Source organism: Cydia splendana, chromosome 19 (genome assembly GCF_910591565.1).
Source record: "Cydia splendana chromosome 19, ilCydSple1.2, whole genome shotgun sequence".
Lineage (NCBI taxonomy): Eukaryota > Metazoa > Arthropoda > Insecta > Lepidoptera > Tortricidae > Cydia > Cydia splendana.
This window is the reverse complement of record NC_085978.1, coordinates 9,270,299-9,297,798: the sequence shown is the minus strand read 5'-3', so window position 1 is coordinate 9,297,798 and position 27,500 is coordinate 9,270,299. Positions and strand designations below refer to the sequence as shown.

The 27,500-nt window shown below is 37.3% G+C and overlaps 1 protein-coding gene and 1 non-coding gene across 3 annotated transcripts in view; one reads left to right on the top strand and one right to left on the bottom strand.

The window, feature by feature from the left end:
* Positions 1-27,500, top strand: part of LOC134800207 (uncharacterized) — a 65,433-nt gene that overhangs the window by 21,597 nt on the left and 16,336 nt on the right. The window lies entirely within an intron of this gene.
* On the bottom strand, positions 23,373-23,476 carry LOC134800410 (U6 spliceosomal RNA). Its single transcript, XR_010145532.1, has one exon. It is a non-coding gene; the product is annotated as a U6 spliceosomal RNA (small nuclear RNA).

Sequence of the window (27,500 nt, the reverse complement as noted above, 5' to 3'; positions counted from 1 at the left end):
ATAGTTTAGATATCAACTAGTTCTCTTTTGCAGCGCAATTCGGGCAACAAATGTCACTTTTACGTCAGATAGAGTAAGATATCTATTAGATGTGAATTGGATCTCTAAGTCATATCCTGTGGAAATCGTTCAACAGTATCTCCAGAATCGCGCAAATGTCAAATTTGACAGGTTAGATCTTAAACATATCGTTATCGTATCTTGGTGATGTCTAAAAGATATCTAATAGATGTCTATTTCAAAAACCGAATCGGGCCGTATGATTTACGGCTTACGGCCCGCTAGCTTGATTGACGCACCGTTGACAGCGCTTCGCTAATTGGCGTTCGAAAATTGCGATACGCGCCGTTGTTTTGTGGCGCAAACTTAATAATAGGCACCATCGATACTAACGGTACTATTCGACAAGCGCGTAAGTATGAAAGTATTATGAATGTATGTATAGTCAGAAGCAGAAGTAGCGAAGCGGGTGAATTGTTCAAAATGTTCTATAGGTCGTATACAGGGCATAGTGTGTGTATATTATATGAGCTTAACAATAAAGTTCATTTTGAACACTTCGTAACTTAATTATGCAGTCTACCTCACCTCTAATCTCTGCTGCTGGCTGTATGGTGGTACATATGTAATCAAAAATATTATTATAAATTCCTGATAATAAGCAAATGTGTCCAGTCCAATAGATGTCGTATCGGGGACGTCCATTAATTACGTGGTATTTGCCAAAAAGCACTGAAATACATAGGTGCGGATCTGGTTAGTTCTTTTTGATTTTATTATCGAAGATGTTAGTTATCTGAACCAATTTTGACATGTCGAAGGCAATCGAAACGCAGGAAGATGGAGTTGCGGATACAGCTATTATATGTACTATATATAATAGATAATACAAACAACACTAGGTACTGCTTTGACAATACTAAAACACCTAAAGCGAATAATATTGTAGTATCATTAATGTTTATGTAAAGCAAATATAGGCAACACATTCTTTTAAATCTCTTGATAAGTAGGTGTAGGTGTACCTAGTCTTTTATAAGATCGAGCCACATATGAATTACAAAACCGTGTTTTTTAACCGTTTCTTGCACCTTATGTAACGTTATTAACGAAGCCATTAACGAGATAAGGAACGAAAGTACCTATACATAACCGACATTCCAGACTGGTCGAGGAATTCTCGCGTTTTATTTTCTAGAAATAATCAAGCCCGGATCAACTGCATAAGGCCCAAAGTCCGGTGACTACATAAAAACATGACTTGTTTAAAAATGTAAGCTTTATTTTATATGTAGTACCTACGCCATATTTTGAAATGCTACATAATTTCTCTTACAAGGGCGCTTAGTTAGATAAAATACTCTTTACAGTACATATGGCGCTGACTTGTTTGCATGTACTATGTCCGAATTTGTTAAAATCTGTTTAAATGTTTTGTGTTGTTATTATAATTAATATAATTTACATACCTAGTTAGTAAGTTAGTATTAGGGTTAACCTATAAGGATAGTTGCTAAGTGACAATAAATAAAATAATATAAAATTTACCGCCCTAGTGCGGTAACTAGCACTATACCTACGTGCGTATGTCGAAAATTTAAAGGACCATATTATGTACTGTAAAACGTTGTACAATACATTGTACAACTTAATAATAAATACAATATCAGAAAAAACAATGCACTTAACATAGAGGCAGACAACGGGCGATCTTACTGCTAAAAAGCGATCTCTTTTAGATTTAGATCTTAGGTTGGGCCTAGTTTTTCATATTATGTACCTAGTGTATTTGGAGCATATTACCCTTTTACTGCACATACATTTGTACAAATAACTAGAAGTAGGAGACAGATTTAACAAGTTTACGGCATTTTTTGTATTAGTATTTTTTAGTACAAGGGCGATCGATTTATTCGATTGGTTAGTCTATTGATTAGATCTAACGGAACTAAACAAATCAACGTGCTAACCTCCCGTGAAATAGTTAATTAACAAAGAATTGAACTGTTTTCCGACGTAACATTGATTGAAATACTTACGGGGTTGTTTTTATAGTAATGTAACATTTTATGTCGATTATTTAGATAAATTCGAACTAGATTCATGTTATCTTCTTCTTGGAGAATGTGTTTCATCATTTAGAAATTAGCTTTTCATTCTGAATCTCCGCACTCTATGAAATAATGGTAAATTCCATACGAAAAGTACTAATATACATATACTCTAAGTACCTAATCTTAGCAACCTTATAGGTACTTTTGTTTTCATGACTCTGCTGTTCATTTGGATTTATATCATAAAATATATTGTTTTAAACTGCTCTAGTATTACTTTTACCTACGTAATTTTAGTTTAGATAGCACTTTCTTAGGTAGTACATAGGTAATAAAATGCATTAACCGACATTCATGCGTTAACTAGTTGCATGTTAGATCTTGTAATTAGGCTGTAGGCTATTAATCGTTCCTTAACTAACAATTAGCTGTAATCTACAAGTAAATTAACTGGCTCGCCTTGGCTGATCGCTTTTCGACCGGTTTGGGATATTTAATCTTTGACAGCGGGATCGGATTTCAAGGATGTGGGTGGGGTAATAAGAATAAGTAAACACAAAAAAAAACCTAAAGGGTTTTAATATATCACATCGTGTTCGGTTGTGAACAGTTACAAAAATCAGGCAATTTAGAATGCAAACTTCCAGTACTGTTAGGTTCACATGCATGTAAAATTATAAGTTTACAACGGTTTTGCCTTTTCTATTGAAAATGCAATGTACTTAATCCAAATAGATATGACTGAGCTAACGCCAGGCTAACGCTAATCCATGCATTTCTATACATAACGAAACAGGCTCTGCACTCCCATCTCTTACGCAAATAAGTCAGGCGAACCAATGTAAGCGAGACCTCTTTATAAAGTATAATTGTTATCACATCGAGGTCATATTACACTGGCACCTACACCAGAATTAAAGCGTTGCCTGTGAACAAACAACTTGGAACAACCTCAACCGGCGCTGGCGTCGGCAAATGTCAGCTAACTGGCACGCCGGAATGCGGGCTCCGTTCCGTCACAACCAATATAACACTTTATATCTATCTGATAAGATTCAATTTGCAATAAAAATTATGAACGTGAGACCAACTGTACTGCTTATATTACAATAAATCGATTGCTTGTGACCTTTACGTCGTTGGGTGAGGGTTTAGGTTGGCGTGGGAGAAATTGACCTTTGATAACCAAGGCTTATAAAAGGTTTCGTTTTTGTTTACGAGTTATTGGTAACTGAAAAAGCGAAAAATTGTAGTAATTGAGTTGTTTGGAAGACGATGCAAGAAACGGTAGTTCCAAGGTTCCAACGAATAAAATCGCCTACATCTATGCTTTTGTAGAATATGATTTTAAATTAAAATTTCATACATTATTGAATTAATCGTAGAGTTTCATATTTCTTAAAGTAACTGCTAAGCGAAAAATGGCTTGTTAACAGGCAGAGTTCGGACAATTGCACTACTTAGGTATGTTACAATCTATAGGTAAGTAGGTAAATACTATGATGATAATGTGATAAGGTACAGTGGCGTTCAAATGTGCATGGATAGATGTCAACCGTAATGCCTTAATATTAGGGTTCAAACATCTCCATGCACTTTTGAACGCCAGTGTACTTCTTCTTCTTATTCATTTGTGGTTATTCTTTCTGCTAGACCTGGTCCCTTTTACTTGAAGTATCATAGGTTCTTAGGTTCGTCTTCCTTGTCCTCAATTTCCATTTAGCACGGTCCTGTGCCACATCTTTATTTAATGTACCTAATTAAGCTGTTATGTTTCTTATCAGCCGAAATATATTTTACAAAAAAAAGTACAATCACCTGCAATGATATCTTAGACACACACTTCCTTGTGTAAGATATGTATAATTGCAGGTAACTGTTCTTAACAAAAATAAATCTAATTGTTTAAACCTGAGGTGGATGAGCTATCGGTATGATGACGAAGCGTGCGCTGTGGATCTGAAGGTATGCTGTTGTTATTATGGTTTTTTTGGTCAATAAATCAACTTCATTGTTTAAAATATGTTAAACAAAAATACTGAAAAATGAATAAAGTAACTAGCAATAGCAACCAATTTTCTGTGTTATCTGAGCCCAGAATGCAATGCGCCGGTTGCGACACCCGGTGTAGTAATGGTTTGCACGATCTCGCGATCATTTCGGACCCACTGGCCTACCAGGAAGCCTGGTCAAATGCCACTACACTACAAATTACTGAGAAATGAGAATAAAGCGACGTTTACACTAAGCTTGTAATATGTTTTAAAGTCTGTTTATGCTACAATATGCAAGCTGTACTGAAACATTTGCCATTAAATAAATCTCGCAAGTCACCTATGACAACATACAAAATGTAGTCTTTTTCACACGACACTTTTACTGATAAGCTATTCTAAAATGACTTATCTTTCTATAACATCAGAAGGATTTAAGTCATTTCTCTGTTGAAGTAGTATCCATACAGATATGTATGTGCACTTGTGCATACCTTTACAGAATTTTATTACGAAACTCGGTACATAAATAATCGGCATTCTTTACCAAAACCGCTATTTGCGAACTTTCTTCTAAATAAACGAAGGCAAACACATTTAAACAACCTCATCGTACGTCTACAAAGTGCGCGGGAATATTAACTTTATCTCCGATGCATTAGCTTTACTTTTGCTTTTTAACAATTGACTGGTTAAATTCACTTCTTTAACCACGGTTGCAAATTGCTTTACTGAGTTTTACTTTCGCCTTTATTGATTTAATGAACCATCTGTTTATGGAGGATATTTGTTCTAAATTCAACGGAATGGCGTAGTGATATAAAAAAAAAGTTCCAAAGTATGCTAGAAAACCGAGACGTCTATAGTGGTGATGGATGGAAATCGTTCAGACAGAATTAATACCTTCTGAACAACTGCCCTGTACGAAAGGTTATTTTTAAGAATGGTTATGTTTTTGTTGATGTAGCAACACACATTAAATTTTAAGGCTAACATTCTTTTCTTACATGTCGGCACGTACGTATATCTACTGTAGGTATTTTTTTTTTGACAACAACGACTACGCCCTTATTGACAGACAATATGATTCGTGACAAGTTTGGTTCATGGTCTTTCATTCATGAATTGTACTAATGCAAGTGATTGAAGTAACCTGAAATGCCACAAAGAGAACAATTAAGTAGATAAGTAAAAGCTGTCAAAAAAATTGGTTTAATTTCCTTGGTTTTGATATAAGAGGTCGCTGTTAAAATTCTTATTTCTTCGAAGCCATTTAATTTGCAAAATAACAATGTAATTTGCAAAATGAGCAAGTAGTTGAACTGTAAAAGCTTTCTCACGTTTAAGATTGCAATACCGAAAACCGAAAATCTCTTAAAACACTTACATTGTAAAACTAAAAATCAACTCATAAAAGTACTTTACGCCTCATAAATAATGCAAGATTTCGATTTAAATGTAAATTCGGCATTCGTAACTACCAACACACCAGCCTACATATGTAAAAAAAAATGCCATTTCATCATCTTGTCGATGGTACCTTGTCGCGTTGTGGGGCCAATCGAATGTCAATCGGTCAGTGATCTCAGTTTTGGCGGGAGAAACTCGTCACACCACTTTTTTGTGTATTTTACTTTCTCGTGGCCTGAAATGTTGGGGAGCTTGGGAACACACCTCTGATAATAAATCAAAGAGTATTAAATTGAAAAGTTGACTGTAGATGATATCTGGCTATTGTCGAGTTCAAGTTATTACTTTGTTCCTTGTACTCGGTAAGATAGCATCGGTGGCTATTCGTTGAATAGGTAGCCTACTCACACGTCTACAATTAAGGAAGGAAAATTGTACACAAAACCGACGTGTTAAATTTCGTAAGCAGATGATCGTGCTCTTGAATTAAGATTGTCCGAAACCAGAATATTAGATGTTGTTGTCCATGGTAAAAAAAGAACTAAAAAGCTTCGTGTCCAAAACAATATTTCGATTTGGAAAATTTTATGTATATTCAATTCAACATCACGAGCTCTTTCGATCTTTATAATGCAAATATTACTTGTTACCCTCTTACGTCTGTCTCAGATATAAACAGCCGCTTTTTACGAAGACCGATGGCCGTAATCATTGCATAAACTTTAATAGGTCCGCATCTTACTTTTCCTTGAAGGAAGAATGCAGGCACTGTACAGAACCCATATTTAGTTAGTACTTTATTCCTTAGAACGGCGTTGTTGCTCGAACCGGTCTTAGCTCGGCTTGTGTTCCTACGGGCTATTTATTACACAAGATCAGAGATATTGATTGATCTCTGATTACACACAGTTGTTTCGGAACTCGAGTTCGGACTTATACTGGTTTATCTGAGGTTGGTGTTCGGTAAGCGATGTTATTGTACATCCCAGGAAGCGACATGGAAGGGCTTTGATATTGGACAAGCTTTAGTCATTCAAAGCTCACAGGAAGCGCTTTGTCGACGCTTTGTATTTGGTATTCAAGACGGTTCAGCTTTTGTATGCCTATTAACACAGTTAACTTAACATTTGCAAACCTTAATGCAACAAGATAAGGTCTGCCAACGATTAATTATAGATAATAATAGCTCATCTGTCAAGATTAGTCGAGAACATATTATTAATAATGTTTCTACCTGTGCCAACTTTTTTGTGTATTTTATACTTACAAAGCCACACCGTAAACGAATGTTAGTCTAAAGTAGACGTGTGCGCCGATTATAAAATGATCGGCGGCGGCGTTTGCCAAAAATTCGGCGGCGGCGGCGTGTTTTCGGCGTGAAATCGGCGTGACCTTGACTTTTAGGTTCCTTAACAAAAATCATTAATTTGTTGTTTTTCTTGAAAATTTGATCAATTCAGGTTGCTGGTAAGTGAATTACGTAATCTACGTATAGTTATGAATAGGCTGTGAGTAAAATAGAGTTTGTAAATTAATATAGGATAGGTATAATAACTTGATTTCCCTAGTAACTGGCTTGCTGTAAGCGGTCACCTGTACGGTTACCATCAGTTTGTCACTGACATAAACGCCGTCGAGAACGTAATTTACTTTCTATACATCTCGCTCGCACTCGCATATTAGTGCAAATGGGATGTATAGACAGTAAATTACGTTCTCGACGGCGTTTATGTCAGTGACAAACTGATGGTAACCGTACTGGTCCCAATGACCTACGATCCGATCTATAACTCTCCGTTTTTTATGCTTTCCATAAGTTATCGTATTTTTAAAATGACGTACGAAATAGAACATCAGATATCCTTGAAATTTGCTAGACATACCGACTGCTATTATGTCTTCCTTTAATGGTTTTCCTGTCGTACAAGCACCAGGCTCACTGAGATGTATCTTCTTCTTCCTCGTTTTTTCATTGTTTTTTGCGTTTGAGCATTGCTGAGGATCACTACATGTAATTTGTCTCCATAAGCCGTGTGGACTGCACATCTGTACACTTCTTCACAACGTTCGACCATCTCACACATGCTCCACTCCGAGCATGTTTGCCATTCGCCATTCATTCATTCATTCATCCATTTATGCGTTGGAAACAGCATAATAATTTTATGTCCGAAGAATCTAAGGGCTCGCCCATGGATAGCCGAGTGGCAATATTCTCTCTAAGAATTAAGGGGTTTGTTCTTCTAGCTGTCCTAGGTAGAAGCAGCAGTCTTCGTCAACATCACATCTCAAAAGCACCTTTGCACATCACACTTTTTGAGGCTCCACTTTGCGGCACCATATTGGAAAGACGAGAGCTCGTACCAAGCGCACTTTACATATAGTCGCACTAATAAAAGTCTGCAGCGGATTTGATAGCCTATGCAGTGTAAGTGTTATTTATACGTCATAATTTCATAGAAGTTTGACGTTTAAAATGACACGCACTGCGTGGGCTATCAAAATCGCTGCAGACTTTTTACGGTCTAACTCTAGTTGCACGTCGAATACCTCTGTTCTTCCAGATCTTGTCCAAGTTAGCCATATAGTACTCTTAGCCATGCCAGCTCTGCGGCGTATCTCGGCGGTGCAACCACCGGCACTGGTTATCATCCCAACATATCTCTCTTCTTAATCGCTCCCCCATTGCTGAGGATCGTGACTCCACTTGCGCTTTATAAATTGCCTCCAACTTTTTCGGTCTGTGGCTTGATGGAGGGCGGTGGTAACAGGTAGCTCCAGCTGTTCGGAGATCTGGTCCGACCATATCTTTGGACTTCGTCCTCTAGGTCTTTTACTCTCGACCACTAGTTTTTCTAAATTGTTGGCCCCTCTTCGTGCGATATGGCCAAAGTAGGTAACAACACGATGTAGACATATAGAGGACAGACGTTGGGTGTTCTCCATTCTGAGTTCTTTGAGGACCGAGGCGTTTGTGCGGTGGGCTGTCCAAGGAATCCTTAACATACGGCGCCAGCACCACATTTCGAAAGCGTCGATCCTCTGCCTATCAGCGGCTTTCAGCGTCCAGGTTTCAGCCCCATAGAGAAATATGGGAAAGACAAGTGTGCGGACGAGATGTATTTTGGTGCGGTTCGAAATGTTCCTGCCTTTCCATATTTTGCCGAGTTGGGGCATTGCTGTCTTAGCCATGCCGATACGTCTGCGTATCTCCGGTTCACAGGTCCCTTTATTCGTGATCACCGAGCCTAGGTACTGAAAATGATCTACGGTTTCGAAAGCGTTTAGTGCATCTGTACGCTGCTCAACACCAAAACGGTCCACTATCATCAGTTTCGTCTTTCTTGCATTTATCTCGAGCCCCATTCTGCGGCTGGTTTCTTCAAGCCGTTTGAGAATTTCTGCCATTTCCATTTCGGACGATGCAAGGAGGGTGGTGTCGTCCGCGTAGCGAAGGTTCGAAATAAGTTTTCCTCCGACTTTCACACCGCCCTCCCAACCTTCAAGGGTGTGTCGCATTATATACTCCCCATATATATTAAATAGTATGGGAGATATAGTGCATCCCTGTCGTACCCTCTTCTGGAAATTAAAGCTCTTGGACGTGACGCCTCCAATGGTCACCGTTCCATAACCAGAACCATAGAGACTTTGCAGTAGGGCTATAAGGTGGCTTGGGACTCGCAAGTTCAGCTCTAGTATCTCCCCCAGTTTTTCCCACCTTACGCAGTCGACAGTTTTCTGATAGTCGACAAAGCACATGTACTTACATTGGGATGTTGAATTCATATCATTTTTCTATTATGAGCCGAACCGGTTTAGAATTTGCTTGCGAGTCGCTTTCCCCTTAGGGCCACCCCACATCTGGCGTCTTTCGGGCGTCGGCGTCGGTCAGCGCTATGGAAAATGACGTCGCTGCGCAGTTGCGTCGACGTTGCGTCGAGCAGGGCCATAGAGTTGTAGACGCCGACGAGACGCCGACGCTCGAAAGACGCTAAATGTGGGGTGGCCCTTAACGAACATATACTAGCATATCCCAACATATACTAGCTAGCTTTTCTGTAATCGCCGAGTGCGTCGGTAACTGGGAGCATGTTTGCTCTGTCTACTACCATTACTTTGGTCTTAAAATGGTTGATGTTAAAAGACCTCTCTAGAACTTTCATCTTCAGTTTTCATCAAAAGAGCCGCCATTTCGATGTTTTTCATTCAAAAATCCAAATTAAGAGTTGAAAGTGAATTCACAATTAATAGGAAAACATACTACTTCATATATCGCTCTCCCATCTTTCTCGACGCTGAATACTGAGGATTACTCAGTTTAAAGTAACTTTAATTCTGTTTCATTCTATAAATAATTGGTATAAATTTGACAACTGTTACAATATAATGAAAAAAATCCAGATAGTAATCCAAAAACCAAGTTGGAATAGCTAATTAACAACACTCAAGGTCACGCCGATTTCACGCCGATCATTTATCGGCGGCGGCGGCGTGGCGAAAAAGCCCGGCGGCGGCGGCGCGCCGGCGCGGCGCACACGTCTAGTCTAAAGTCGGTCGATAAAAAGTCTGCAGCGGATTTGATAGCCCACGCAGTGCAAGTGTCATTTATACTATTTTATACGTCATAATTTAATAGGAGTTTGACGTTTAAAATAACACTTGCACTGCGAGGGCTATCAAATCCGCTGCAGACTATCCTTGGTCTGACTCTATCTTATCTTATACTTTTAAAGGAGCAAACGGCTCTAACGATTTCAATGCAATTTGCTACATATATGGGGGTTTTCGGGGGCGAAAAATCGATCTAGCTAGGTCTTATCCCTGGGAAAACGCGCATTTTTGAGTTTTTATATGTTTTCCAAGCAAAGCTCGGTCTTCCAGATATTATGTTATATGTCACACATAATTTACCCTAGCTTGGGTCCATCCTTGTAAAAGGGTAGATAACTTTTTCTGTTACTCGTTGCCATGGTTACGGTGGCCTGGGCCACTCTTAAAACCCTTGTTTTTATGGTACTTAATTTTTTAGAGTATAAATGGGTCATTTACTCTGCAGCACTATGTATAATTGAGGTTAACGCCATCTAGCGTTATTTCGTCGCATTACTTGAAATCCCTAAGCACATCACTGTTAGTATTCGAATTGTACCAGTTAGAGGGAAACTCACTAGATGGCATTTAAATCAATAAAGAAAAATTCATTGTAATTGTTTTTCGATCAGGTCACGTGTCCGTCTTACGTCTTACGGTCACGTGACACCTGTTACGAGTTTAATTTTTTTTCCCTATCACAAAAAGTGCACAGCGCCGTTAAAGAAGTTTTCACTTCAAAGTTTTTTGGGATTTCGGATCATCCTAGCCTAGACTGGGACACAGATTAGCATTTGTCGCGCACCGCTAGAGTATCGAGTACAGTTTGATATGACGCTTGTAGGTCGCCGGCCGCTCGCCGTGACGACGTCCAAGGTTACTGCTTTCACAGTCAGCTGGTTCAAGATTTGGCTAAGTTATCTTACACGTCGGGCTAATGATTCTATTAACCACAGTAGATTCATCAATACCGAATTGTAGACTTTCGAAGATGGATGGAGGGCTCTTGGTCGCTTTTTCTTTAGTAGGTAAATGACATCTATTTTAGAATACGTTTCCATAGAAGGAGGTCAAAATATGATTCCATGATCTTAGAAAAATTCTACTATCTTGTACTATATATATGGATAAATAGAGGGACTCAAAAAAAGTTTAGTTACTAATTTTGAAATTACTTTAGGTGTGTTATCCAGTAATTTGTTGCGTTCCTCTAAATGTGTCCATGAGTATATTATGTATCTATAGGAGTACCTAAACACATTTTAAAATCTGTGTGTGTTCCTGTTGCAAGTTGAAATTGACACTGTTCCGACTGAGCTCAAATTTGGCACACCTAGATACATACATATGTACCTATTTAAGATGTGACATAGAATAGAATATACTACTACATTTATTTACGTCTCATCATTGAAGACTGAAGCTCACCTTCATATTATATTAGAACCTGTTGGTATATGTAAGAGAATTAAATATACGAATGGGCACCAGACTCAACTCTGTATGTAAATAGTGGCATTGCTTCCAGTAACATGCAATTTGTAGGAAATCCTCAATTGCTACGCATACCACGGAGTGCTAGTAATCTAACCGCTAAATATTATTCATTAACCAAGCAAGGTAAATTAGTGGCCAGCACATCCTTTAGCATACCTGATGAGGATTTATAACACGTCATTAGAAACATTTACATTATCGACTGGTAGGTAACTTTCGGATCTTATAAAAGTTGCAAACTGCAAATGCAGACATTATGTACACTCTTTCCTTGCGGTGAGCGATATGCATCCGAATAAAATTTGTAAAAACAAAAGAAAGAATAAAAGAAGGATGTCTATATCAAAGAATATAATACTCACTAGTCTATATTATGATCATACGAAACAGACTAACTAAGGAAATAGCCCAAGAAAAGTACGCTCATCTAGTATTAGTAAAAAAAAAGCGCGCTAGTTTAGTAAAATACAAGAAATCAAATGTACATAAAGACAATATACCCGAAGCTCACACTTATGTTTACAACACAATTTTACACAGCATAGATGTCCAAAACGCAACCTTCGAGTTAGGCAATAAAAATTATACAAATGTAAATGTGTTTTAAGTAAACACTTATCCTTTAAAAACATTATTAGACTGTCACAAAACAATAGTTCCTAATTCCTGGATATAAGGTTCTCGTGAAAAACCATGGTAAGTGTCTTTAAAGGTACATGATATATAGCAGCGGTCGGCAACCGTTTAGCAGCCAAGGGCCACATTGTAGTTAACGAAGTTGACGCGGGCCGCACTTTGTTAATATGATGACTTTATCAGACATTTGTCGGTTGTCAATATTACATACAATATAGCCAGGAAGGCTCGCGGGCCGCAAGTGAGAGGTTCGCGGGCCGCTTGTTGCCGACCGCTGATATATAGGTACGTATTCTTCATAGCACTCACGACTCCGTCAATCACATTAGCCTACACGCATGGCCGTCGTCACGAAAATGTAGATTTAACCCCTGGAACGCCGAACCGACAAACGTACTTGTACCCGTCAGATGCCTAGTGCCGGATCCGTCCCATCCCCCTCAACTGCCGGAGGGTCTTCAATTTTTGTACCCGTCAACTGCCGCGATCAAAAAAAAGTGATATTGTGCAAATGATATAAAACTCTATTTGTAAGTGTTTAGATCTCAAAATTGTAAAAATATAATACAATAAATTTGGTGACTGATAAGGCACAAGGCAGTTGAGACACTTTGTACAGATCTGGGACTAGGCAGTTGACGGGTACAAAAATTGAAGACCCTCCGGCAGTTGACAGGACTGGTACGGATATGGCACTAGGCGTCCCAAGGGTTAATTAAATTAAGCCATTCTATCAATATTCAGTGGTACTGCATATTGCTTGTTGTTACCATGACTGGAAGTGTTGAAAAGATTTGTAATTTTGGCCAAAACCATGCAATTATGATGTAAATAAGTGTTCCGTGTACTATGTTTGGCGCGGAATAATCTAATACGGGAATCACAGGAGAGACGCTAACTCTAAAATATTTGACGCGAATTCCAACCAGTATACGTCAATCAAAATCGAATCAGCGATCCCCGCTCCCACGGCCGACGAATCGTGAACATGCACAATTCATGGTCGCCGGCATTCTACAGCTTCACTTTACACCAAAAGATAGTAAGAAGTTTGATCTTTATATGGAGTTAGAGCGTTTTTGAAACGTCTGTGGCAATGTCTGGAGTCGGTGGCCACGAGGAAGGAGTGAAATGACAATTAGAATGCGTGCTTAGCTGCTTAGCTTCCGTATGTTAGCTCTCTTAGGAGAACCTTATACGTATGCGTTAACTGCGGTCTTACTTAAGTAGGTATCTTGTAAACTAAGTTGACGAAAACCGCCCAAGTAGCACAAGATTCTGGAAAAAGAAAATATTAATGTCGACAGCTGTCTTAAATGAGATTGCATACCTATATGTACCTATATATACTGCAAAACGTAATTCAAGACCAAAAAAAGTAAGAAAATGTTGCCATTTTTTACTAGCGCGTCTTGTATTTATGCAAAAATAAGTAAATAAAAGTACTTTTTTAAATCGTAGGAGTAAAATTACTAATAAATAAATTATCTTAGCGTGATTATTTATCAAAAGGAATTTACTATTTTACAAACAAATTATTGCAGTCTCTTACTTTTTTTGGTCTTGAATTACGTATTGCAGTTTAAGTATATTTAAAATAGAGCGTAGGAACTCCATCTTAAAGGTCGGCAAAGTATTTGTAACCCCTTTGGTGTTGGCAGGTGTCGATGGGCGTCGGTAATTGCTTACAATCAGGCGATTCATCTGCTCGTTTGCCTCTTATATCATAAATAGAGATGGGCCTAATATGGACTTTGCCGAATACGAATATTGATCCGAATATTCGGTTCAGATCATACCGAACCGAACTCACTTACTCACTCAGTCACTCACTCACTCACTCACCCAGTCACTCACTCAGTCACTGCTGGGCGTCTGCTCATCGTCCTGTGTACCAAGACCCCAAATGAGTTCATTATTTAAAATCTGTGAGACCTAGGTTAAGATCTACTAACACTAGTAATGTAAGTCTGTATATATCTAACAATCTATGGGAAAACTGGCCTGAAATATAGAATTTTATTATTTATTATTTATTAATATTAGCCGAATATTCGGTTGGGCTAAAACTGCTTAAAAAAAGTTCTTAAAGGTCCGCGATCTGCACCCCGCACGTGTTTTTGACCATTCCCCTCTGGATCGGCCGGGAATGTTTATGAAAAGAAACTTAAGAAACTGAACCTCTCATGTTGACCGCAAAGTGCACCCGCGCCAGCTAGCGGACGCCCTTAAAATATAATTTGTTTACTCGGTAAATATTCGGCAGTTCGAACCCAAACTATTCGGCCGAATTCGAATATTGAAAAATATTCCGAATATGCCGAATACCGAATAATTACCGAATATTCGGCCCATCTCTAATCATTAAACAATGTGACGATAAATATTGTTGTCATTATGAATGTCGTTATTGTAGGTTGTTGTACTCAGGTATGCTTTTAACCTAGTTCGATATGCAAAACCTTGTATAATTTGCCTTAAATATTTATTAATTTGGTTACAATGGTTGACCCGGTTAGAGTGAACGAACTTATGAATGCTATTTGCTCTGCCTTTTGTCAAAACCACTTATATTCAAATATCTGCAATTATTGCAGCCGAATATGTAATAAGATCATGTGACTAATTCTGATTTAATTCGTCGATTGCTTAAAAATCATTTATCAAATTTTAAAATTATGTAAATTGTTCTAATTAACGCTGTATTATCTGATTTAAGTACAAATAGTAGGTACTTACAACATCTCGGCTATTCTTTTTACTAATTAGTAATTATAATGACCTTAATTATATCTAATTCTAAATTCGCATTGTCTATCACGTACCTATTAGTTCCCAATAGTACGATTCATAGAAGACTACGGAGAATATTGATATCTAAACTTTGTACACCTCCTTGGATTGGGCAAACTCTCATTACACGCATTTAGGACCAAATGATGGCAAATGTTTCCAGCTTGCTGGCAATTAATTCTTCAAAACTTATTGGATCTTATTTGATTGGCCTACATATTGGCTTCATAATCGGAATCAAAACTAAAATGATAAAAATGTGTTTTAGATACAGTCAGCGACAGAAGTAGGTGAGCGGGTGAGGGGTTCAAAATGATGATTGGTTACTTACTTCTGTTATTGACTGTATCTATGAATATTTAATTACACAAACGGGTCTACCGCGATATAATTTCATTGTTGTGCTTGTGTTATTAAATATGTGTTAAAAACGCGAGAGTTTAAAGTGTTGTATATGAAACCAGACTCATGAGTAGATAGCACAGAAATATCTATGGTAGATATACCTACTGAGACTATTCGATTTAAAAAAATAAGGACCTATTTACCCTAGTAGGTACTAGGTACCCAGTAAGAATAGACAGAAGTCCTATACAAAGTGGCAATTGGCTTATAAATATATTATAAAATCAAAATATTTAATACAAGGCATAGCTTATAGCATGAAATGGAAGAAATTTACTGATACGACAGACCCGGTTTTAAGCATGTTTTAAGGGTAGGCACTTTTACCTTATACATATATATACATGTACAATCTTTTCACGGAAAATTATGATTGTATTGTCAAGTGTTGAGCTGAGCAAGTGGATATCAATCACCTTTCTCGACACTGATATTCGACTTAACGAAATGAGCAGGTTTTGTTGTCAAATAGGGGCGCGGCTGTGTATTTACAATTTCTTAGATTTTTCTAAAGTCCACACCTATAGGTATCTTTAAAGATAACTTGAGAATAGTAGTTGTTCTAATTGGATCCTACCGGAATTTGGCAATTGCGTACCTTTTGACACTAATGAATAAATTTTAACTCATGAATAAAACGGTCCTTAGAGATCTCTTTGAAATTTGTTATCCGAATGTCAAAAGCACTAATGTACCTAGATTTAAATATACATTAATTAATACAGCTAGTTGTTAGCCAGCAATATATAAAAAGCAGTAAATTATCATAAATTTCTCGAAGCCTTTTAAATAAAACTGGGCTCATTGAAATCGATACGTGACCGGCGCGTACGCATAGAAATGTGATTACGCGGTGCGCAAACGCAAATAGAGACTGTTTGCTCGCTCGCTTGTAGAAAGTACTGAGCCTAGGCTTTTGTTTAATGGGTGTCATCAATTGGAGTAGGTAAAGGTAACCAGATAGAACTGCAACTGGTCAGATGTGGAACCAATCTTGAATTACAGTGAAATCTCTGTAATCCGGCACTTCGATGGTCCGCTACACCCAGTAGGTAATCCGGGGCAAAAATCGGGGTGCAAGTAATCATTAAATATCTTAAATTTACTATCAGCGCTTTACATTATCACACTACCTTCTTTTTGAAAATGGCTAAAAACCATATTACAGTCAAACGTTAATATCATATTATTATTTTACTAAAATGTTGTTCTATGCCATAATCCAAAATACGTCAGACTGTATGCAGATTTCCTCCAACTTCTAATAATCCGAATTAGTACTTAGGGTAACCTCTCGTCAATATAAACTTAAACATAATTATTACACTCTTTTCTTCACTTAGTTAGTCATGATGGAATGCAAGTTAATTTAGAATAACATGAACAAGGAATGTACATTTAACGAGCACTTACTTATATAATTAAGCGAGAATTTAATTAAAATACGGTAGAATAAACTTATTTTATAGTTTTGTTAATTTCCATTGGAAACTTGATTAAGTTCACGTCAAGTTTCTGGTTATTTCTTGAAAATTGATTTAGATAAAATTATTGCTACATAAAAGTGGTATGCAGTTTGATCATTGTGCCTTGCTACTCCCATTTATCAAACACATAAGAAGAATGCAAAAGAAAATGATTAGGTAATATCATCATCATCAGGCCTTTCAGTCTATTGCAGACTATACAAAGTGTGGTAATGTCACATAACAGGTATATCACCGTTTCGCTGATAAAAACGAAATCGATGCAATTAGCAGGGGGATGGAGGAGATTGATGGCCAGATAAGGATACCTATCTATATCAATCCAAAGGCGGATGATCTTAAAGGCTAATTGCAATATTAATAAGTAAATAGCTCCTGCCCGCAACTTTGTCTGCGTGGAACATAGATAAAACTATCCTATTTCCTTCCCGGGGCTTCAAAATACATATCTCCATACCAAATTTCATCTTAATCAGTTTAGCGATAGACATATACATTAGTAGGGATAGGTAGTAGAAATTAGGCAGTGCAAGCAGGCAGTTTGTCTTGTAAAAACAGTACTCATTTCCATAAAACACATCGTTATGATTGAACGTTAATATGAAATATTAATATCAGTTAGATACCTATACGAAGTGTTAATGAGAGATTACGCCAGCATTAGCCAGTGAGTAACTACATAATTACTAGCATGCGATACGAGAAGCGCATTCATTCCATATTGTCACGCTACGATTACAGCTGGGAGTTGTAAGTAAACATACAGTCGCTATCAGATATGTCGGAGCGGCCGAGATGGTCAAAAATATTTGAACACGCACGCCTTGACAATAGAGGCGTGTACATATATATGTGAGCGCCTTGGTCGCTCCGATATATCTGATGGCGACTGTAACTACACTTTTATCAATAAATATGTACATAGGTAATTAAGTTAAACATTCAGTTATTAAAGCCCTTGCTACACGGTCGCCGACAAGCCTTCTAACCGTCTGACCTTGGTCTGTTTTGGTCAACTATGTTGGAAACAACTGTCTACACGATCCGGGACGGACCAAGGCCACGCGGTCTGCGGGTTTGTCAGCGACCGTGTAGCAAGGGCTTGTGTTTTAACTGAATAACTACAACGCACGCTTCGATAGAAAAAAAATGTTAGAAGATATTTACTGGGAAATGTTATCCCCAATTAACGTAAAAACAGCACTTTATTAGTTAAATAGCGGAAAACCCTAACGTGTGAAGTGACTCGGTTTCTTTGCTCGCGAGTGTACATTTTTGGTGAGAAGGAGAACTCTGTCGCTACATTGAAAATATGGAACGGTCTGAATAATTACCTAAGCTCTAAATTTACCACCGCTCTGCTCATTACTGCCTGCTCATAAAATCTGCAGCAGCCATTGTTCGCAACGTTCATTCTCATATTAAACTGTAGCAACGTTCAGTTGGTTTACTAAAATTCCCGGAATGAGAAAGTTACCGGTAAATGTCGCCGAGATTGCGCCCCGGGCTATTTGCATACAAAGTTAAACATTATTAAGCAATGGTGATTACGGTACATACTTAATAAGCAACCAAAATATACATAAAGATATAGCCTGGCCGATTTCTAAGTTCAAGTTCGCCATAAATTTACTATGGCGTACTTGATCATAGAAAAACGGGCAGACTATACATTCTGTGACAGATTTATACATTTAAATATGATAAAGTTTGAATGCTCGTCCTCCAACCTAATCCTGCTCACAGGTGTGCAAGTTTCCAAAAACTTGGAACAATTCTCGGAAATAAAAAAAAATATACAGGAAAAAGGAATCTTTCATTATGGAAATCGATAATTTCGATTCCTATACAAAAATACAAAGCCTCCGAATTTTTTTAAGTAGAAATTTCAATTTATGAAATTAAATTGTTATTTCAAATATAAAACACCTGTAAGATTGTATCCGAGTGTATTGTGATTCGTGAGCGAACCAATTTAAATATTAGGTACATATGTATTTCAATAGGTACGTATATTGAGCTCGTATCGTAACTATGACAGCGTTTTACACAAAAATAAAACGCTAATTAAATAACTTACCATATTCGAAACCTAAGAATAATATCGAGAATGGCAACATTGTGTTGTCGGTCGTATTGTCCTTTTCTAGCATATACGTCCCTCTCTCTCTCTCACATTCCCACCACAGAGCAGTTGGTTTTGACAGGTGTTTGACAGTTACCGCCAAAACAAATTTCCAAGTCATTGTCTCAAAATTATACATATTGACACCAGGCAGGATTAAAACTTTAGGTTTCGAATATGGTAAGTTATTTAATTAGCGTTTTATTTTTGTGTAAAACGCTGTCATTAAACAACTGTACCGATATTCGAAACCTAAGAATAATATTGAGACGTGTTTGTTATCGCCTGGTGGTGGGAAGACGCCAAGCCAATGTGATTATACATGTACTTATTATGTATATGTAATATTATTATATTACGAGTGTTTAATTAATTATGTAGTACACCCTTTATTTTAACACCTGTGAGGAGAGAGGTATTATGTAAAGCATACAATTTGATATACCATTATATTATGTTACTAACTTTGCATTTCATATACGTACTTAATGTACTTATAAATGTTCAAAGAGAAAAAAAAAATGAGTCACCACAATGGTGCTATACATAATTATATGTATGTGAAAACTAGGTAAAAGAAGATGAGATAAGTCAGTCTACTCTTCAAGGAGCATACAACATCTGTGATAAGGAGTGATGTAATTCAAGTATGAAAAGAATAAAATCATAAAGTACTCGAGTAGTTTTTATTATTTTATAACTCCCAATTATTAACAAATTTGATAATAATTATCTAGTAAAGTAAGCAGTTGCAGGAATATAACAAGGACAAGACCTTTCTTATTTCCAGAATCCCTCGGGATTAAGTAGACGAATATTTTAAATATTCGTTATAATTCACTATCACTACCCACAAAGTTAATATTGGGTACCTACTTACTAAAATGTCATAGGGAATTACTGAATTCCTTTAATGACTGTGAGTCAGTGTGAGCTATATACTTGGTTATAGCTATAAAATGCAGTTAATCCTTTGTACGCTTTACTAACGCGAACGCGAGCTAATGTACCTAAACAAACCTTACTTAAAATTGTGAAGGTTACTTTGAGAGCTTAAGCCATAACATAACACTCATGTGGGCACGCCTAGTTATGACGCTTTTTGGTGCTCTTGGCGTTCAAATGGTTAATATAGAAATGCCACAGAACCTTATCAATTATATTTGTAAAGGTGCAGGCTCATTCTGCTTATATTCATGTTTAGCTATCATCAAGTGACCTTAATTGTACTCATTAATTTCTATATATGCAGTAAGAGTAGTTTACCTTATCTGGTGCCTACTAGTAGGCATAAGCTTGATTGGTTCTGAACGCTAAAGTGGTTTAATTTATGTAAACCATTCATAGCATTGCTTAATTCTGAATATTCAGTTTCCTCTTTCCAGTGTGTAAATTATTAAGAATAAGGTACTTAATTCGAAACCTTAGCTCATCGCATATGTGTTTTTAACCAAAATGCAAATTTGTGTGTTTATTTAGTGATCATACATTATTTGCAATAACTGTGCGGACCATGGGGTCCCCGACCTTTTGCCGGGCACCCGTGGGCCCAAAGCCAACAGCGCAGAGGCCCTTTAAGAGGGACCTATTTCATCCAATGCTAGAGTCAACACTTTGTCGAATCTATTTGATATTTATGTATACTTATCCTCCTTATGAACTAAGGATAATTGTAACTTTTTGATATCAAATATACGCCGAATTGTCAATTATTTTATATTTTGAAATACATATAATATTACTGGATTTGGATCAGTGTGCTTTTGAATACTATATCTCTGGCCTACTATATAGGCTAATCTATTAGCATCCCGCCTCCTGGAAGGCAGTCTACAGACTTTTTAGATATATATTCACAGTAGCGCTAAGTGTGTGGACCTAGTTTTCCGACACTTGACTGCATGAGATTATAGTGAACATTTTTTCAGGTCTCGGGCAAGAAGGGTACCTAGATAGGTTGAGGTCCTTAACTTGTGGATTTGGTAAGAGCAAGACACAGGCGGGGTGTAAATTAATTAATCCACCATGTTTCAAGAGATTCATGTGCATTGATGCCTTCAGGTAACGCTGTTCAGACAGACTAACACTTTGGCAGAGTTTTGCCAACATATAATAAATGACTGCATTTGTTTGGGTGTACATGTTCCACACCAAAAACATATTTATATATTTCAATCCATTTTTGAAAGTTTGGCGTTTCAAAATAGCTTCGCCTTTTCGCAAGGCGTGCTCCTGTTTCTCTATTTTATTGTGCAAGCGAACAGTATCACAATGCTATAATTTTGTATAAATTGAGAACTAGAGGGTCATGCCCTAGGCGTGACCGCCCAGAAGTTGTGCTAGAACCTTTCGTGCAAACCATTCAGTCACTGTTTTTAAAAACCTTTTGTAGTGGGTACATTCCACGTTCTTAAATTTGTTAAACGTGTAGTATCAAACTATGACAAGTCATGATAAGTGAATTAAGTGGTAACAGTATCTGGTCCGTGCATAGAAGCACTTGCCCTTGAGGTTAGGGCATGGGTAGTTTATAATAAACTTAATCTGTGCATGGGAGCACTTACTGGTTTAAAACTTCCAGGGTCACAATACAGACATAAGGGTGTAAAATACATAATTCATAAACGCCCGTTAGGCCAGTTTTGTATATTTTATTTCAAACATGCTTGTGCAGCACCGCCAGCACATAATAATTTCCCATACCGTGGCAGTCAGGGATATAATAATTAAATAGGTAGGTAACCTTGGTCATATCGTGTACATAGGTAGGTACTCGTAAACATGTTAACTGAAAGACTAGTGCTCTCGAGGCAAATATAATTTATGCAACTGTAAGCTGCTCTTACATTGGGATCATATGTATTTATTTCTAGTCTGCCTTAGCAGGCCTAGACTTCAAAGGTTTTTAGATATTCATAGGGCCATTAAACGGACCTTTTGTACACCTTGAGCAGGCTGTTTGTTTCACACTATGAGTAATATATATTGTAAACATAGCTTATTTCAGACTGGAATCGTAAGCTCTGTCGTGTCGTGAGCTTACCGAGCCTGATTTAATTAGAGTCCACAGATTATCTGGACCTTGGAGGATTGACCACTCCTTATTTTAATTATCAATATTCTGCCTGGGCTTATAGTCGAAATTCAGCGACTAAATTTCTTAGTATTATCTATGCCGCCCAAGTTATGAGGCTTAGCGTCTCCAGACCACAATTTTATTTATATATTAGGTTGCAAAGATTTTATCATCTTTAAAATAAAAATGAGTCGAAATAGGCCTGGAATCTTAGGTTATTTTTTACCTTTTATGATTTTAGAAATGTTATTGTAAATAGTAAGTAGTTTTCACTTTTACCACAGTTAATTAGCCCAATTTTGGGTTTAGCCAACAGGGTGTTCGGGACCCTTAGAATAGATTGGTAAACAGAAATGAAAACTCTAAGCCTTGCCTATTTCGACTGATTTTTACCCAAAACATTATTTTAAACCCTTTTTACTTTCTCTAAGAGGAGATATTTACAAATTCATCTTTGTAATATTTTTCTGATTGTGGCCTACTCGCTCGCTTGTGTTATAACCATATCATTTATATGTCTGACATGCCTTGCGCATCAGGCTTACATAGGTTATAATATCATCATCAATAACTTGACGTCAGTTTGTGAACGAATCAAAGATTCTTTGGCACACCTTACGCAGGTGGAAACATGGCAGCCTTGCGCAGGCTTAGATAGGTACATAATATATTGGTTTTATCACAAATAACATGACGTTAGTTTGTGAACGAATAAAAGATTCTCTTAGGCACACCTCACGCAGGTGGAACCATAACAGACGTAGGTTTAAGAATAACATTCAAATCAAATACCCTGTGGGTAATATTCCCTTAGTTGCGGGTTCCTTGCTCGACAAGGTGAAAGGCTTTAAGCAGGCTTTAACAGGCACTTTTATTAGAGAGTGTCATTCACGGTGACGCGCAGATTTGCCAAAACTAAACTTCAACTCTACAGTTAACTAATATAATTTGACAATATGAACCAAACCATGCGTCTTCGTCAATGAATCAATCTAAAGATTCCCGTATCGTTAATGCCTTTCCAAATCACAGGCTTCCGATTTTATTTGAAACGTTTACAAGTGTATTATTTATGTAGGTAGGTAGGTAGGCTTAAGAATTGACCCTCTTGTATGTAGTTACGTATATAATTAATAATCAAATTATTCAAATCCAAAATAACACAGGCACATATAGCAACTACATGCAAGAGTTCTTTCCTTAACCTTTTTAGGCTGTAAGTACGCAGGTACTTAGTTATTTATTTAAGTAGGTTTTTTTTTTTTTATCAAAGATCTAGTTGGAGAGATATAAGTTGGTAGATAAAGAGTGAAATACTTCACGATTTCGCATGTCATTCTTGCGCAGAGCCATGCTAATCTCTCTATATGTCTAGTCAGATTTAAGTTTATGTACTGCCGAAGTACTCAGTTTCCACAAAAATAAATGCAATGTTTGCGATATAGGTTTGTTCGTTACCTTGTGTCCCTCAGAGCGGAAATAGAAGCTCCGCTTCGTCGACTCCTAAGCGGGTACACATTATTTATCAGCAAGTTTATTACCAAAAAATAAATTTTGCAATAAATATTATATTAACCCGGAACGGGATAAAAAGACAAATTGCTGATAGATACTTGGACAGATAAAACCTACACGTCTATAAGCTTCTACCTTCATACGTAGGTTCTACGTAACACGTATTAACTATCCGATCCTTTCGTATTCGAAAACACAAATCACTTGAAAACTGAAGGGTATGCCTCCACAGATCACCATTTAAGTATTATAATTTCAACCGTTATTATACACACACACAAATATTTAAACTAACAAGACTCTGAAGAGACTTAATGTAGGTATAAAATTAAATTATAATGGTGACACGTGCACGCTTTACCAGCTCGATGTGTTTTCTAACATGTGTTTTAGTATTTTCATTGGCATAGCCACGGTGCGCGCAGGCAGCCTTTGAAAACACTTGCACATCACTATTCCGGATCGTTTTTATTTGCTAGATAGTTTAACGGACAACTAAATTTAAATATTTATTTCGAACGGCAAAAGCCGTTAGAAACTGTTTTTCAATATAGTCAGCTAAACTGGGGTACAAATTCAAAAACTCACCAGCAGTTTAGCTTCACGACCTTCCAGATGGAAAAACAGCAAGCCAATGACTTGGAAATTTGTTTTGGCGGTAACTGTCAAACACCTGTCAAAACCACACTGAGAGAAAAAACTAACAAAAACACACTTAGAATTACAAAAATAAAACTTAATCCGGGGACAAGGAGAGTCAACTAATAGGAACAAATTGACTTTTGCAATTTCCATTTAGTAGGAAATACAACTTCTATATTTGTAATTTGAAGTATGCTAGAGTAATTTCAGAAATTTGGTTTTGTTATTCCGAGAGGTGCTTTAGCAATATCGGAGGTGATGACGTCATGGGTGAAAACTAACCGTTTTGTAATTCTAAGCGTGCTTTAGCAATATCGGAGACGATGACGTCATAGGTTTTACTAAACTGTACTGCGATTCCAAGCTAGCTGTTGTTATTCTAGAGATAATGATGTCACAGGCAAAAACTAAACTGTTTGCAATTCCTCCGCCCCTAGCAAACGGGCGCCGCGAGAGCATGTCGCGCGCGTGGTAGCTACCCGTCTCTATTTCTGTCTGTATGAATAAAAAAGCATTTGGTTGTATATCTCTGTACTAAAGAGGCACTATAAAAGCCTGTCGAGATATTCTACCCATTCCTTTCTTATTCATACAGTCAGAAAGAGACTAGTAGTTATTACGCGCGCAACATGCTCTCGCGGCGCACCTGTGCTAGGGAGGTTGGAATTGCAATCAGTTTAGATTTACCTTTGATGTCATTATCACTAGAATAACAACAGCTAGCTCGAAGTTGCAGAACAATATATTCCTGTAGACCCCAACTACACAGTAGGTCGCGGGTTAATATGTCCATGCCCCACAATATATCCTAAATTTATTATTTAACTTAAGTATGTTTTAAACAAAGAAGACACGAGACACGCCCGCCCGACATCCGACACAATACTAACTCTAACCAAATGAACGTAGCAAGTAGCTGTGTTGGTATTACAAAACTCGTTTAGTGATTGGTACAACAATGAACATAAACACAACAAGTCTATCTACTAAATACCAGTAAACTTTGTAATGTCGCTATAGTAACAACTGAATTGTTATTTTAAATGGGGTAATGTTATTCCCGCGAACTCGTTTTTTAGATATTACAAAACTATGTAAGTGAGACATTTACTAAAATCATAACTTGAAATCACAGATGCTTTTTTCCAAAAATCACAAACTTTACTAGTAAAAATCGGAGAATTTTAGTAGTAATAAAAATGGATTGTAACAAATACTGAACTTTGTTTAATGCTCCATTTACTAAAGTCTGTTTGCTGAAATTAGATTTAGTATTACTGAGCTGTTTGTAGAAATAAATAAATTTTACAGAAATAGTGAAACTTCCATGATTACTACTAAAACTTCATTTTTTCCCCCAGTACAGAACTGTTTATTAATTCCTGGTGGTGATTTTTCTCTCAGTGCAACTGCTCTGTGGTGGGAATGTGAGAGAGAGAGAGGGACGTATATGCTAGAAAAGGACAATACGACCGACAACACAATGTTGCCATTCTCGATATTATTCTTAGGTTTCGAATATCGGTACAGTTGTTTAATGCCCAATTAGCAGACTTGATAGTTGTTTCATAAATTGGACGGCTTCCTAGTCTAGTCGGTAGTGACCCTGCCTGTGAACAGGAGGTCTCGAGTTCGAATCCTGGTTAGGGCCATTTATTTATGACACATGTTTGTTCATTCAAAAAATTCAAATATTTCCTATGCAACAACACAGGCCTGTTCGTACTGCAGAGGCCTAGCACAAGAGGGGCGCGACAGTATCTCGCCCGCGCCTTTTTCTGTGTTAATTAAAGAGGGACGGGTTAAGTCTATCTCGCCGGCGAGATAATGTCGCGCCACTCCTGTGCTAGCCCGGCTGTGGGTAGGTCGTTACTAGTGCCTACTGCCTTTAAGTAAAAGGGCAAAGTTTTTATACTTTTACGGTCTAGGTCGATCTGTGTAAGATTGTCTAGTTATGTCAACGACAATTGTATAGTCATTATAGTCGACGAATGCCCGTAGATAAGTACGTTCGTACACTCCATCTACGTAACAATGCTAATTCATACATCAGCGATACTACATAATAGACGTGCGCGCCGGTCGAAAAAAATCGGGCGGCGGCGCGCCACGAAAAAATCCACGGCGGCGGCGTAACGCCGGCGGCGTGGGATTTTTCAACTTTTCAATATTAAGGGGTTGTGCACAAATCACGCGAGCTGTTTTCGGCTAATTTTTGACCCCCCCTACCCCTTGGTGATATTTGGTGACGTTTTTGGCTACCCCCCGTCCCCCACATAACTTCACGTGTATTTTTTTGAAGTTTTTCTATCCGACTGGTTAAGGCCACGCGCTTCAAAATTTCGTAAAATAGACTCGCTATTTTGTAGTGCGGAGTGAAGATTTATGTTTAACGAAACCGAGAAAAAGAAATCTACTCATGTGGTAGGTATTTTTTACTTAGTTTCGTTCACTGTAGAAAAATACACGTGAGGTCTCCTTATCTATCTGTCGTGATTTTTTCGTGACCCCCACCCCTCCTATCGAACCTCGCGTTATTTGTGCACAAGCCCTAAGACGTATAATGAAAAGCCACGCTTAACCCTTAAATCGTCAAGGAAAAAAAATCTAAAAAAAACTGTGTTAGTATAATTTTTTTGATGTTATTATCTTATTATGTGGTCGTTTATTGTAGAAAAATCATGAAAAAATCTATTTATAATAGTTTCGAAAAAAACATAGATATGTCAAATATGTTGGACGTTGCCAGGTTCGGTGTAAATAAAAAGATACGCCGCATAATGAAAAGACGTCCCGTATTTTGGACGTTGCCGAGTATAGAAAGAGCTCTCATCATATACAACACTAAATCGCAATCAACGACTTAGGCAAAAAGACGAGAGTAAATTGCTGATGCCATCATGCTCAACTGCTTTATTTAAAAATAACTGTTACGGCATGAGCATCACTGTATATAATAAGTTACCAGAAGAATTGCGTAAACTGCAAGACACATTATTTATGACAAAATTAAAGAAATGGCTGATAAATAAATGTTTTTATACAATAAAAGAATTTTTGGACGAATGATGTAAGTAGGTATTATAATTTGATTAATGAATTTGGACATTTAAATATTTATAATGTGTAATTTATGTAAAATGGTGATAAAATGTATATTCAATTTAATTTATAGTTGTAATGGATAATGGATGTAATGTAAATAATTGATTGTTAATGTACATAATGTAAATAGTTTAATTTTAAGATCAATATTTGCATGCTGCCCTTGGC